Below are 16055 nucleotides of genomic sequence, written 5' to 3'. Positions count from 1 at the left end.
CTACAGAATATGAAATAAATTGTAGAAATAATCAGGGCAAAGGGAAAATAAAAAATTAACCCACAGAAAATGCATACCACATGGTACTGTACCATTGCTTACCGTGGGTTGAAATATTAGCTCTGAGATTTCTAGTGATCCAAACAAAGTGCGAAACACTATCCCTTGTAAGATTTTATGTCTCCAGATTTAAAACAAACCAGCAATTGGAGCATGAATAGATAGACCACTGGAACAAAACACAGAATCTAGAAGTGAACTCTTCAGCAAATGGTTGATAAATGGCAAACTCTGTAGCCATCTGGGAAAAAATGTATTTTGACTCATACTCAATCCCATATACTCAATCAATTTTAAATGGATCAGTGTTCAGTTACAAAAGACTGGAAATCTAAATGCCCATCAATAGAGAACTGGTTAAATTATGTGCACATCCCTGCAATAAAATGTTATGGAGATTTGAAAATAATAGCAAGGAGTTCTGTATCTATTGCTATAGACATATATTCTTGATATGTTGTTAAAAAAAAGCAAGGTATAGTTAATGTGTATGGCACACTACCATTTTTGTAAATGAGGAATGTCTTGGCTTCTACTGTATAAAAAATCATTTGGGAGAATGTGCAAGAAACGGTGCTTACCTGTTTGGAGCATGGGGATGGGTGTGGGAGAGTCTTTTTACTGTATACCTTTTTATGCCTTCTAATGAATGAACCATATTTGTAATATTCTTTTTAAAAGTTAAAAAAAAAACCTGATGAAAATCAGACAAACCTGGTGAAGGAGAAGCTCAGCTAATCTTGACAGACTGAGAGGACAATAGGAGAAAATGAAAATTTTACCTGCCCACAAATTTCCACTATTAGTGAACCCCAGTGCCTATCCCCACCCAGAGATGTCATTCTTTTTTACAAAGGATCATCTCCAAAAAGGCTTTACTTAGAAACCTGGGGAGGCCTTCTGCCTATAGTGCAATATAAATGCTTGATACATATAAGAAAAGTTATTTCTATGGAGACCTGACAAGAGTGTTCTGACTACTTCCTAATTTTGCCCATGAACATTCTATGTTTATGTGAAATATCTTGCCAACTGACAGTATATATACGATCAAAATGTGAGCGCTGTAGTACCAGCCCTGAAGCCAGATCACCAGGGTTCAAATCTCAGTTGTTCGCTGATTAGCAGCTTACTTGCTAGAGGTTATGAATTTCCTTCCTCTGTTATTATAAAATCGAGGGCAAGCACAGCGTCTGCTTTACAGGATCCACATGAAAATCAAAGCTTACAACAGCCTGTCCAATAGCAATATAATGCTAGCCACAAAAGACATTAAATACTTCCTAGAATTAAAAAGAAAAAAACACCCAATATTTATCCCAATATGTCGAAAACATTATCACTTCAACATGTAATGAATATAACAATAGTGTGGTTTCACATTCTTTTTTGGTAAGGAATACATACATCTGATTTTCAGGTCTCCTATCTCAGTTAAGACTGTGCTGTGCCTTGTCACTCAGCCGTGTTCGACTCCTTGTGACCCCATGGACTGTACGTAGCCTTCCAAGCCCCTCTGTCCACGGGGATTCTCTAGGCAAGAATACTGAGCAGGTCCCGTGCTCCTCCAGGGGGATCTTCCCAACTCAGGGATCGAACCCCAGTCTCCCAAATTGCAGGCAGATTCTTTACCGTCTGAGCCACCCGGGAAACCCCCAATCAACACTAGCCGTATTTTAAATGCTCGACAGCCCCCTTTGCATCAGCGCAGCCCTAGACATGCCTAGCACGCGGTAGGTGCTATGTGCTCTTAGTAGGAGCATGGTTGCTGCTATGCTACCTCGTTTGGAGTAAACTAGTCTATCAGGTGAGCTATCTGGAAGACATGCATATATTTTGGAATAAATTAATGCGACTTTCTTTTAGCCAGTCACTTACTGGACCTCCATATTAATTCACAGCTACAAGATAAGGTGCAAGGTTCCGATCTATGCAAATAAACCATTTACATAAGTGGGGCCACTGTCTTCATCTCATTTTCTGGTCATCCTAGTTCCGGGTTGGGGATGGGGTGGCTTGGGGGAAGGAGGTGGGGTTAGTTGTCTCCCCTAAGGCGGAGGGCCCTGGACCACTAACGCTGGGGAAATGCAGGCGAGTGGGACGGTCCTTTAAATAGGGGATAGGGTGGTGAAAAAAGAGCGCCGAGCCCTCGGGAGAACAATTAACGGCCGCGGCGAAGGGCCACGTTTAGGGGGCGGTCGGTGCCAGAAGGGGCAACCATGAAGGCGGACGAATTCCGAGCGCCAACAGAATTCTCGTCGAGCCAAGCGAGCTTCCCGCAGGCCGGGCGCCTGGGTATCCGGCGGGCGGCGAAGGTGCCGGGCCCCCGCGCGGGCCCGCGGCACGTCCGCGTCCAGTCCCGGCTCCTCAGGGCCGCAAACACCGCCACGGGCCTCTGCCGCTCGCGTCCACTGTCTCCCGGCTCCTGAGTGGCTGGGGGGCCGGGATTAACCTTTCACCGCCGCGCGCTGTCCAATCACAGGCTCGCTCTCATGCCGGCGCGGGGCGAGCGGAGGAGCGCGGGGGCGCGGGCGCCGGGGAGATTCTCCAAGCCGCCGTGCGCCGTTGCCGCGGGGCCGTGCGCGGGCCGCGAGCGAGCCGGGCGCTGCGCAGTCTCCGCAGGCGCCGGCGGGAGGGGTCGAGGCGGAGGCGCGGCGCGGCGCGGCGCGGGCTGCTCCAGGCCCCAGGTTGGATGGAGTGACCTGACAGCGGGGACGAGGCGACGGCGAGCGGGAGGACATGGCGGCGGCGGCGGCGGCGCCGGGCGGCACCGGGAGGCCTGGGCTGTGACGCGCGCGCCGGAGCGGGGGTCCGATGGTTCTTGAAGGCCCGCGGCGCCCCGTGCTGCAGGTGAGGCGGGCTTCCCCCGCCGCGGAGCCGCTTTTGTGTCCCGGGATGGGGGGCGGAGCAGGGATCGGCTCAGCGCGCCGCCGAGGCCCGCGTGGGCTCCGGACTCGTGGGGAGACCGGCGCGGGGCAGATGGCGCGGCCTCCTCGCTCGGTCCTGGGCGGGGCGGGCGCCCGCGCCGCCGGGCTCGGCGCAGCCCCGACTCGCTGGCGCGCGTCCTGACTCGGCGCTTCCCTGGGACTTTGTGCGCGGGGTCGCCTGGGCACCGGGTGGGCACGCGGGCGCCTCCGCACCCGGAGTGGAGCGCGGGGTGGGGGGGGGGGTCCTCGCCGCTCGCCCACCCACCCCTGGCCCGCGGACTGCGGGGCTTTGACAGGTCCGGCTGCGCGCACCAGGGTGGCGCGGGGTCCGCCGCCGCCGCCGCCGCGTCTCGGGAGCATCCCCGGGAGGCTGCGCGGTGGCCGGCGGTGGCCTCCTGGGCGGATACCTTCGAGGGGGTCGGGAAGGAAGGCAGGCCGGGCCCTCCGGCCCTGGCAGGAAAGCGCGAGCGTTCGGGGGCGCGCCCGGCGAGGATTGTTCGTGCTTATTGGCAGGTGACCAGCTCTCTGGGTCCCCAGGGGGCGGGTGGCCGAGGCCATCTTTTCGCCCCTCCTCTCCGATTTTTTTTTTTTTTTTTGTGCCAGCGCGCCCCAGGACCCCTGCAAAGCGAGGCTTTCGCAAAGGGTTTTTCAATCCTTGGCAAATCAGTGTATGTTTTAAGTTAGCACTGCAGATTTTTTTTGGGGGGTGGGGGTGGGAGTAGACTTTCCAGAAAAGCTGAGTTCCTCCAGGGCTTTGCCCGCAGTGTAGAGCTTGCAGATCACTTAATGTGTCTTTTTAATGGCCTGAAGATTTGAAAAGACAGATGAGTGGGGGAGTATTTATTGTAGTGTTCAGTCCATGCTTTTGTGGAGAAAGTCATGGTTACAGGGCCACCTTACTTACCCAGATGATCAGTCTTAAGTATTGAGGTGACTATCACGGTTTACAAATATTCAGCTGGTGAAAGTTTTAATTTGAAGTCTTTGCTTTTTTGGTGCTTTGGATTTTTCTACTGTTGCTGCTTAGTTGCTTCAGTCGTATCCAACTCTTGTGCGACCCTGTGGATTGTAGCCTGCAAGGCTTCTCTCTCTGTCCATGGGATTGTCCAGGCAAGAGTATTGGAGTGGGTTGCCATGCCCTCCTCCAGGGTATCTTCCCAACCCAGGGATCGAACCCGGGTCTCCTGCATTGCAGGCAGATTCTTTATCTCTGAGCCATCAGGGAAGCCCCTTGGATTTTTCTGGATCTTCACAATCTTGATGTTCAGAACTCTTCCAGTTGCTTGGTTTTCAAGTGCAGCAGACTCAGTGAATGGAAAAGGGCACAGATTAGGAATTAAGTAACTCTGGGGAAGAAAAAGAAAAAAATATATAGAATGTGTCTTAATAAAGGTTAACTACATTGAAAATACATTGGTATAAAGATTAAATTTTCTAAATAAAAATACCCATTTTAGCCAAAGGCTCCAATAATTTATTAGAGGATGGATGATGGTACAAGATTCTGAATAAGGGTGCTGGTGAATAGTAATTTTAGTATTAATATCTTTGGGAACTAGGTGGGCATAATCAATTTATTTTGCAAAACTTGTTAGTAGCTCTCTGTGGCAAATCATATTACATGTAATATGTGCTGTATATACTTATATATAATTTTTAAAATTTTCATTGTGGGACATATTTTGTAATACTATAGATTAGAAACACTACAAAGATTGCTTTTAATATGATCACTGTGAACATTTCATGGATTTATTCAGGGCATCAAAGTACTGTTTTAAAAAAAAGAGGTACACATTTAATTTGGGGAGAAAAGACATTCATTTCCTACAGTTATTGTAATAAGGGTTTGCTTTACCTTTATGCTCTCATCTCATTGTTAAAGGTTAAGTTCTGTCTACTATATTATACCTGTGGCACTGTGACTGAGATGTAAAGTGTGGTGCTTTTGCCATTTCTGAATTTTATTGGCTTGATTTTAGAAAACATTTTATTTTGTTGTGGCTCAAATGATTCCTATTTGATAGTGATTTTGTGGCAGTATATAGTGGGTTGTACTTTTAGTGTAGTGCTACCTTTGAGGAGGGGTGACTTTTTGACATTGAGAGATTTATACCCTGCCACTGTCTGATATATGAGATTTCATTTGAGAAAGTAGGTATTTTTTTTTTGACATTCTCTAACTTGTGACCTTAGCATCCTGTGGCCATTACTTGTGGCTAAAGAGCAAAGGGAAATGTTAATAAGAAGTTCCTGGTAATAAATGTCAAGATATTTCAGGTTCTTTTATCTATGTTCTTATTTAATCCTCACTGTGACCCTGCGACAGATTTAATATTGTCTAATTGTACGTACGGGCAAGGAAGCTAAGACTCAGAGAGTTGTGAATCTAGAAGTGACAGAGCTAGCACTGAGTCATGGCTTGATTTTGAAATCTTTGCACGTGGGCTCTTTTCCTGACATTGCATTGCTGTTCCAAGTGAATTTTAGGGGAACAACCTGCATAACTTGCAGGTAAGTCCTTAATTAGTACTTGTTAAAAGAATGAAACTCTTGTCTTAAATGTTCAGGGGGCATTTGATTATCTGAGTAAGATTCTTTACCTTTTTTGTGTGTGTGGTAAAATACAACAAAACATACCATTTTAACCACTTTTAATTGTACAGTTCTGTGGCATTAAGTACATTCACATTGTTTTGCTCCCATCACTACCGTCCATCTCCAGAACTTTTTCATCTTCCTCAACTGAAACTCTGTACCCATTAAACACTAACTCCCCATTCCACCCTCTTCCTAGGGCCAGGCAACCACCATTTTCTTTTCTGTCTGTGAGTCTCCTGCTCACAGATCTGTAGGTATGTGTCTGCTTATCCATTAATCCCCCCATGGACTCTTGGGTTGTTTGTGTCTTTTGGCCTTGTGAGCGATGCTCCTATGAACAAATAGCTAAAATAACAAAACACATTTGTACGAAGGTGAACAAATACCTGTTTGAACTCCAGCTTCTACTTCTTTGGAATATCTACCCAGAAGTGGTGTGATTGTTTCTTGATCATCAGAACATTTGACTCAGAGCTTTACTGTCATATGAGCTTCCTCAGGGTTGTTCAGATGGTTATACTGTACTACAAATAGGAACTGTTTTTTAATAGCAGACTTTAATTTTCTTGAAACTGAGGATTTACTTATTTTTATGATCCCAGTGCTGACCTGCGTTTGGCAAGTAACTGCATTCATTCAGTTGTTCCATCATGGACCCATGCTGTGCTCTGTTGGATGGCAAAGGAAGGTACTGCTCGGGTCCGTGTTTAACTTGTGTAAATATTGAGTTGGAGCTGAGTGATTTGTCCTTGTGCTCTGCATTTTGGATATTCCAGTGTTCAGCTCATTTTCAAAGCCCAGTGGGCTTTATTATTTGTCTACTTTATTATTTGCTTTATTATTTATTATTTATTTTTTGTTATTTGTTATTTATTATTTGCTTTATTATTTATTATTTGCTTTATTATTTGTCTACTTTGAGAAAGGATTTGAGGTGGTCTTATAATAGATGTTTGAGAGGACAGTGAAAATAGTGGTGAAGGTTGAAGGAGGGGTAGACTGGAATGAGCAGGAGAGAATTAGAAGAGAAGCTTAGGACGAGGATAATTAGTATCTGCATGTCACTAAAGGTTTTCTTTTTTTAAATATTAATCAAAGAAAAAGAGGAAGCAGGACTAATCATAGTTGATATAGATTAATGAAAGGAAGTATGCCAGTTAAGCAGGAAAAGCAGACTTTTCTCTTGTGTGATGAATACGCATCTGAATTCTTATGTAAAATGACATTAACAATATGTGGAGAAAACGTTTTACATTTTACAAATGATGGAGAAATATTTCTCACATGCCATTTTAGAGAAGCTGGGTAAAGGCCTCAGGCATAATGGAAAAGCTTTAGTAATGTAGATACAGACATTCTGGTGATTTCATTCACTAGAGTTTAGTTAATTTATCTTTCACACAGTATCCCTCGTATGTCAGTTGTGTCATTCAGGCTTTTGACAGATGCGGAATAATAATTCGTTCACAAATGTACTCTTTTCTGGATTGTATAGGCAGTCAGGATTTTCAGAATTCTCTATGCCAGTCCTTGGGCGTGTGTGTCGGTCTAAAAAGTAGGATTGCTTGTATGGTGGTATATACTCTGTGAATGAATACAGAGAGAAGAGCCTTATTTTTGAGGTCTAGTTGATGAAATTGAAATTCTCAGTCATGTAAGAAGGTCTTTGTTAAAAGAAATTTTGAGTACAAATCGGTTTCCTATTTTCCCTAAAATCGTCACTGAATCGGTGGTTCTGTTTCAGTATGCAAGGCTGCTATCCATTTTAAGTAGGTGACTAAGAAAGAAGATAGATGCCCCAGGAAAACTTGTCTGAGGATGTCAGTAAGATTTACGAGATTCAAGACGTGGAAGACTTGAATTTTGGCCTTAGTATTCTGATTTTTGAAGCTCATGGTGACATAAAGTGTTGTTCTCTGTTAAACGTACTATCCTTACAAACAAATAGAATTGTAAGGATAGTAAGGGTAGAACAGAACGGTGCTGACATAAACAAGTGCTCAGATTTGCTGAGTGAATAAATTAGTTTATTTTATATTAGTTTTTAAAGGACTTAGAAGCTAACAGTTCTATGTAAAGTAATATTGTTTATATATTAAGGCTTTTACAAAGATCATTACTGTTCTGATTTTGGACAAATCTTGCTTCCTGGTTCATTAGTGAGGACACATGATTAAGTGTTTGGAAGCATTATGGACAGAGAGAATTAAGAATTTCATAGAAGAAAATCGATATTAAATTGGGAGTTTTCCTGGTGGTGTAAGCTTTCTTATTGCTGGAGCTGGCTAACCCTGATGGTTGTCGTGGTGGTTCTTTTTTAGGTGACAGCTCAATGTGTGCAATAAAGTAGGAATTTAGAGAACACATTTGGAAATTCTCTTGGGGATTAGAACATGTCAGCGAACCAGAATTTTAAAATAAAGTGTTTAAAGAGCTCAGATAATGAGAGAAGGATCTCAGTTTAAGAGCTGATCTTTGACATGATGTAGAAAGGTTCTTTGATTAAGGAGTTAGGTCAGTAATCCTATTTGAAGGGAAAAAGAAAGGCAGTAGCAGAGATTCTTTTGAGAGGGTAAGTTTAACATGATGAGCCCAGAGCTTTAAGTGGGGTCTCCTCATGTACATCCTGCCGATTGGCCGTCACTCGAGTAGCTCCTACTAGTAGTATTTTCAGCTATTTTCCTTTTGTAAAATTAAATATATTAATATTTTATCGAAGCATTAGAAGAATGTTTAAGAGCAAGTCTTTGGTGTCAGAGGGGTTCAAATTCTGCTTCCTTTAGTTTATCCATGAGGAGCACAGGGTGTCTGGTGGTCTTTCTGAGTCAGCTCCCTCATCTGAAATCTGATCTTGTTAGTAGTGCCTACTTCTTGAGGTTGTAAGGAAAAATTGAGCTTCTTAAACCTTTAGCCAGAAGACCCTTGAGAGCCCCTTGGACTGCAAGGAGATCCAGCCAGTCCATCCTAAAGGAGATCAGTCCTGGGTGTTCATTGGAGGGACTGATGTTGAAGCTGAAAGTCCAATACTTTGGCTGCCTGATATGAAGAGCTGACTCATTTGAAAAGACCCTGATGCTGGGAAAGATTGAGGGCAGGAGGGGAAGGGGACGACAGAGGATGAGATGGTTGGATGGTTGGATGGCATCACCGACACAATTGACACGAGTTTGGGTAAACTCCGGGAGTCAGTGATGGACAGGGAGGCCTGGCGTGCTGTGGTTCATGGGGCTGCAAAGAGTCAGACACGACTGAGCGACTGAACTGAACTGAGCACACAACCAGCATTTCATAAAATTTAGCTGATATTGCTTCAAATATGTACAGTAGAGGAAATTTGACTCTGTTCTTAATGTGATTTGATTATGTTGTGATTTCTCCCAAAATTTATGAATACTGAGATGTATGTTTAGTTTTATAATGGAAGATGAAAAAGAAAAAGGGCTTGAGAGCAGTATTTCACAGACAAGTATTCTATGTGAGGGCTTCCCTTGTGGCTCAGCTGGTAAAGAATCCGCCTGCAATGTGGGAGACCTGGGTTCGATCCCTGGGTTGTGAAGATCCCCTGGAGAAGGGAAAGGCTACCCATTCCAGTATTCTGGCCTGGAGAATTCCATGGACTCCATAGTTCATGGGGTCACAAAGAGTCGGAAATGACTTGAGTGAATTTCACTTCACTTCATTATATGTGAGGCTTGTTTGTAGTGGATCAGATGGTTTAGCATAGTTGGGTCCCTGTAGTAGTGATACCAAGCATAATAGAGCCTTAAATATTATTAACTTTACTATATAACCATCATTCCTCTATTATGTATGAATAAGTGCATTATCTTTGAATCTATATTTTGAAGCAGCATAAACTTTTTATATATGTGTCACATGTACTTGATAGAGCCCTGTGGGTCTTATTCTTTGGAGATTCCTGACTTGACAAAAGATATAAAACTTATCCCAGAAAAAATGTACATGTGCATATTCAGAATTTTATATACATTTGTAGGAGATACAGGGACCCCTGCAGGACCCCATCCATGGATGCTGATTTAGACTATATCTACACAAATAAAGAGAAGTAATTGGTTAACGAAGGAACAACAGAATTCCAGAAAATTGAGGCAGACATGATCGGTGGAATGAATGAACAGTGTAAAAGAACGAGGGGTTAGGAAACCTGTGTCCTAGGTTGGCTTGGCTTCTAAATAACCAGATGTATCTTTAAGGGCAGGTCGCCCTGGCCTTTCTATAGTTAGTTTTGGTCTTCTCACTTTTAAACTGAGAACGTTTGTAAGCCCCCAAAGTCTTGTAGTCGGTAATCTTTGAAGCACTCATGTAATTCAGAGACTTCTCCATTTCAAGCTGAATCTAGATTAAATGTGAGACCTGGAAAAGAGAGGCTGCATTTGTTAAGCATGGAGGTCGTATGTAGTGACCGTAAGTGGTGGAATCATGAGATGTTCTGAGCAGGAAACTTAAGATGAAAACCTTGGGAAGTAAAGCTTCAAAGTAGATCAGGTTGGATATTGCCTTAGGATGGTAAAATTCTCTGGAAGAGAGAGAATTGAGTCTTTTCATCTCTTATCTCTGCATCTAATACAGCTTTGTCGTCATATCCGACTCTTTGCGACCCCATAGACTGTAGCCTGCCAGGCTTCTCTGTCCTGTACCATCTCCCGGAGCTTGCTCAAACTCATGTCCATGGATTTGGTGGTGCCATCCAACCATCTCACCTTCTGTCGTCCCCTTCTCCTCCTGCCATCATCGTGCCGTGAACTCTATGAGAAGTACAGCTTAGTAAATGATTATTAATGAATGAGAATCTGATAGGAGCTGTTTAACTTTTGATCTGATCCTTATGATGAAGAGCAAGTAACCCACTGAGAGGCCTCTGATACTATGAATGAGGAAAAGTATTTGATAGGCACTCTTGTATTTTAATTTTAAAAGCTTATTAAATTTTGTATATAACACAGTACTGGGATTACCCACCTTTGCCCACAGACTTGTCTATTGTATAGCTGAACATTAAAAAGAAAAAAAAAGCCCTAATTTTAAAATCTTTATATGTACCTATCACATATAGTAAATTCAGGTAATTTATGTTAGACCAAACATAATTTTGGTGTTTGGAGGAAAATGCATAATTTTGTTGATATATGAACAAATAATAGAACAACCTAAATTAGACATTTAAATGCAGTGTGTATATTCTACTGGAGTTAAGTGAAGTGAAAGTGAAGTTGCTCAGTCGTGTCCAACTCTTTGCGATCCCATGGACTGTAGCCCACCAGGCTCCTCCGTCCATGGGATTTTCCAGGCAAGAATACTGGAATGGGTTTCCTTCTCCAGGGGATCTTCCCAACCCAGGGATTGAATCCGGGTCTCCCACACTGCAGACAGGCACTTTACCATCTGAGCCACCAGGGAAGCTTAACTGGAGTTAAGGCAAGCTGTAATTTCCAAACGCTGTTAGTACTTAAAAAGAATAATTCTTTATTGCTTATGTAATATATGGACTTCAGTTTCCAACTCTTCAATAAAATGTATGAAATGAAGCATTGTCAAAGGGTGCTTTCCTTTGGGGATAATTTGTTAAATAATAGTTTTCATTGACATATGACAGAGTTCTGATGAAGAATACTATTATTATTTATAATCAGTCTTTATAAATCTCTAGCTTTTTTGTTGCTGAACATTAGGAGAACTCCAGGAAGTTTTTTTACATATGAGTTGGGTCCATATTTTGGCCAGGAGTAGGGAAATAAATAATTTTCCTAAGGCCTCTTTAGCATGCACACACTTAAACACATATATGCAAGTATGAAGTCTGTCTTGCCTTAGCAGCAAATGCTCTGGCAAAATGCTTACCTGTGTTGTCTATACTGAGTGACGAAAAAGTTACATAGTACCTTGCCATTCTTATAATATTAATTTATCTAATTGTTTCACTATGTCTGAACCCCCTTTATGCTAATCATCTTTCTTAAAGTAGCACTTATTTGTTCCACTGGAGAAAGAAGTCATTAGGTAGTGTTTGTATCAAGCAGTAAATCATGTTTAGTCTTCAGTTAAATGTGATAAAGATACTGAAAATAATGGTGAGATATAGTCTGCTAGTGTGTATTTATTGAGTACCTATGTTCTTAGACTAGAAAGGCCAGGATAACTGTCCATCGACAGGGCTGATTTAAGGTGCTACAGCTTTACAATTGAAACAATATTTACTTATCTGTGTTTGTGCAGATTCAGTTAAAATATTCATTGAGCATCTGTTTATCTTCAATTGGGTCCATTCTTTTTCAATCCCCTGGAGAGATTGAAAGGAACATATCCACATAGATATTTTGATGGGTAAGTCAGTGTAAATTGACACTTCCTTTGAGACCGTGGTGTTTGGTATATCGTGAAAATAAAAGTTTGGAGTGAACCAAATTCTAAGTAGAATCCCACCTCTCTTATTTTTTAGTCAAATAGTCTTGGGTGAGTCATTTCAAATCCTTGTAAAGTGGAGTTAATTCTTGTCTTAGTGTTGCTTTGTGGATTAGACCAGATGATAGACTGTAAATGCTTAATAAAAGTAAATTTTCTCCTTTTCCTTCTTTACTCTGAGAGCTTTTGATAACGATACTTACCATGGTAAATGAAGAATTTTTTACACATTGTATTGAGGTTGTTTACTTCTCCTTTAAAATTAAGTGGGATCACTTTCAGTTGATACACAGGAAAGCACATAAATCACAAGGACACACAACGTGAACTTGGTTGTAACCAGTGCGCAGATCAAGGAACACGTAAGACCCGTGTTTTGTAAGGGTTTTCTAAATGCGCCCCCTCAGGTACTTCCCTCTCCCCTCACCAGCCTCTTCCAAAAAAGAGCAAGCATCATTCTGACTTAATTACTTTTCCTTATTTTCTAACTTTCTGTCATGGAAATTATATGGTAAGGTTTTGTGTTCAGTTTTTTTTACTTAAGAGTTTAAATGCGTGAGTCATTCTCCGTTGCATCATCAAGCTACAGCATTTAATCATGTGATAGTCAGTATTGTCTATTACATTGTTTTTAAAGGTGATGGACAGGGAGGCCTGGCATGCTGCGGTTCATGGGGTCGCAAAGAGTCGGACACGACTGAGCTACTGAACTGAACTGAATTAATTTATGGCTCTGCTGGGTCTTCATTGCTGCGTGGGCTACTCTCTAGTTACTGTGTGTGAGCTTCTCATTGTGGTGGCCTTTCTTCATTTATTCAAGTAGATCCTGCTTGTGCCTGGCCCTCGGATTGGTTCTGGACAGAGGGATTATATGTGTTACATTTCCTAAGGCCTCCTTAGCATGCACACGTTTAAACACATGTATACACGTATGAAATCTGTCTTGCCTTAGCAGCAAATGCTCTAGCAGAATGCTTACCTGTGTCTATACTGAGTGACGAGAAAAAGTTTTTTAACTGTTTTAACTGAAGCTGTTGACTTTGTGAACAGGAGGCACCAGACCGAAGATTGGGGAGCAGATAGCAGGGGATGGTGTGTGCGAAGGCTCTGAGCTGGGAAGGAGCTTGACGGAGGGTCTGAGGTCCTCTGACCAGCAGGAGCTGGGGAAGCTAGCCCGCCCCAGTGAGGGAGAGGGAGGGGCAGGTCACCACAACAAGGGTTTTAGATCTTATCCCAAGTGCAGAGGGACTCCAGTGAAGGTTTTGGGCTGTCTCGCGGTCTCGGTTTGACTCATCACGTTGCCGCTACCTGACAGATCCGTCTTCTGCTCTTAGTGTTGGATACTGTGTGTCAGTCACATCGTCTGCTTGCCATTCAGACAGTTTACTGACTAAGGGGGTCCCTTGGAGATGCCAGACTTTTACCTTTGCAGTCACATGTAAGCAGGTCCATTTGGGGTGTCCTCGCAGCTTTGCTCGTGTTCAAATGATATAGGATTATAAACACGAGCTTGTGGATATGGTAGCTGCCAGTTTTGTCCTTTGGTCCAGGGTGGTTACCTGCCTGTTGTTTTTTTTAAAGAGGAGAACGAAAATTCTGAAAGATGAGAACAGCTGTAGTTTCGGTTCTTGCTCTTCTTCCCATTCTCTGTAGTCCCAAGATTTGTAAGCTGTGTAGCTTACTCTTAATTGACCTCCAAGGAGACTCAAAGGGCTCAGAGAGTCTTCTCGAGTGTGGCTCCTGCAGTCTGTCACCTCCTTTCCCCAGTACATGCAGTTCCTTTTTCCACACCGAACATCTTACCTGTTTTTTTCTTTTTTTAATATAATTGGCATCATTGACTTAGCTAGTAATTAAATGTTTGTGTTGGGAGTTATGCAGGGGAGGAGGAGTGAGCCAGGGGTTGCTGTCTGTGTCGGTCCTGTTAGAGAAGTGAGAGAGGAGTTACTGAACCTGCAGTCTTAGAGCTAACAGATGGCTTCATTCCACCCTGTCTTTGGAGCCTACTTCCTTTCCTCTCTTATCTGGGTTTTTCCTGTAATATGATGCATATTGGGTTTAATTGTAACATAATTGGGTGAAATAAAAGTTATTGCCTTGTGTGTATGTGCATGCTCAGTCATGTCCACCTCTGTGACCACATGGACTGTAGCCCGCCAGGCTTCTCTGTCCACGGTATTAATATTCTCTCCCAGGCAAGAATACTGGAGTGGGTTGCCATTCCCTTCTCCAGGGGATCATCCCAGCCCAGGGATCGAACACATATCTCTTGTGTCTCCTTCATTGGCAGGCGGACTCTTTACTGCTGAGCCACCAGGGAAGCCCCTTAGAGGCTGCGTTTATTCTGATGCTGCTTTTCTTTCTTGAAACATTCCTGGAATTCCTGTAAAGGAAAGTGTGTGTGTGTGGTGGTGGTCTTTTTTTCTTTTTTAAAATTGTATTTAGCAGTAGCAGATCTTCATCTTTCTTTTTAGATCAATTGTACTTATGGAATTTTTGGAAAGGCTCCCTTGAGAGCCAAGTGCAGATCTCCAACTGGAAATGTGCTACAGGCAGGCAGAGATAGTGATTTGGCGCTGGAGATGGGGTGACCGACATCATCTTCTTCCGTGCTTGGAGTGAGTGGCTGGTTGGTTCCTGGGACAAGGGGTTGCAGTGCTCCAGCTGGGATGGTTCCAGGCAGATGAGTCTGTGTAAAGGCAGTGATTGCAGCCAGGAGAAGGAGTGTCCCGTCTAAAAGAGAGAGGCAAGCTGAGGAGTCTCTTGCCTTGTGTTTAGACGTTCTTGTCAGTGGGCCTTGATGGAGGCTCAGGCCGAGATTAAGTCGGTGACGACCCTTGGTGTGTACTGAGACTAAAAGGCTCACGGGGTGAGATTCTGACCCTGTAGAGCTGCGTATGAGGCCCTTCGTGGCCTCGCTCCTGCTCACCTGACCCGTGTCGCGGTCTTGCCTGTTTCTGTCCGGGGGCTTCTGAGTGCTGTCCGCTGGTCCCCACGGTGTCCCGTGTGGGCTCCTTCCCGAGCAGTGCCCTTCCCACACACGCTTCAGAGCTGATCTCAGGTTCTCACATCCTGCGGAATACAAGGCTGCATTAGGGATGTCTTGCTTAATCAATATTTGTTGAATGAGTGAACAAATAATTTAAGGGTCAGGAGGTACAGTGAGAGTTTTGTTTTTTTAAGTGGGGAAGACTGAATACTACTCTGTATACTGTTCTGAAATAAAATTGGACGTGTTCTGTTTTTCTGTGTTCTGCTGGTAGCCAAACATACAGGTCAGTATTTGGCACAGTTTTAACTTTTATGTTTTAAAATAGCTTTCAAATTTATGAGTTGTAGTATAAAGAATCCCCTGTTGCTCCCTACGTTTACTGGTGGTTATCGTCTTAGGCGGGGGTGGAGGGGACAGAGAGCTCCTCTTGTGTCCGCCTCTCTCTGTTGCCTTGTGCCAGATTGGCACATTTAGGGGTGGCGTGTTCTGATCCTCCTTCATCCCCGAAACATCCACTGTAGCAGTTTGCTTTCCCTGTGACAAGACTTGGCACAGCAACATACAGTGTGTTCAGTTGTCCTGTCTCTTTTCTCTCTTAATCTGGAATAGTTTCTCAGGTTTTCTTTTTTTTTGTGATAGTGACATTTTTGAAGAGTGCAAGCCAGCCGTTATGTAAAATGAGCCTCAGATTTGGTTTTCATGTTTCCTCAGGATTAGATGCAGGTTTTGCACTTCTGACAAATGATATTTCTTTTCTCAGTTCATCTCATTAGGAGGTACTTGTTGTCAGTTTGTCCCAATATTGGTGACATTAACTTTCTCACTTGAGTTAAGGAGGTATTATTTGTCAGGTTTAAGCATCCAACCAGCAGTGAACAAAAGCGCCTCATTTTTACTATGTCTTTTAGCCACCTTCCCTGGTGGCTCAGATGGTAAAGAATCTGCTTGCAATGCAGAAGACCTGGATTTGATCTCTATGTCAGGAAGATCCTCTGGAGAAGGGAATGGCTAGAGAATTCCAAGGACAGAGGAGCCTGGGGGCTATAGTGCGT

General features: G+C 43.4%; 1 protein-coding gene across 4 annotated transcripts in view; it reads left to right on the top strand.

Annotated features, from left to right (window-relative positions):
- Nucleotides 1-2165: 2165 nt before the first annotated feature.
- DICER1 (dicer 1, ribonuclease III) overlaps nt 2166-16055 on the top strand; it is a 72124-nt gene continuing 58234 nt past the window's right edge. For 3 of the 4 annotated variants that reach the window (XR_010659202.1, XM_065906939.1, XM_065906938.1), the window contains exon 1: nt 2167-2910. The gene's annotated coding sequence lies outside the window, so the exon portion shown is untranslated. Of the gene's footprint in view, nt 2911-16055 lie in introns of all 4 variants that reach the window. The other variant, XM_065906941.1, reaches the window with a different exon arrangement.

This window comes from Muntiacus reevesi, chromosome 15 (genome assembly GCF_963930625.1).
Source record: "Muntiacus reevesi chromosome 15, mMunRee1.1, whole genome shotgun sequence".
Taxonomy (NCBI): domain Eukaryota; kingdom Metazoa; phylum Chordata; class Mammalia; order Artiodactyla; family Cervidae; genus Muntiacus; species Muntiacus reevesi.
This window is presented reverse-complemented; position numbering and strand designations above follow the sequence as displayed.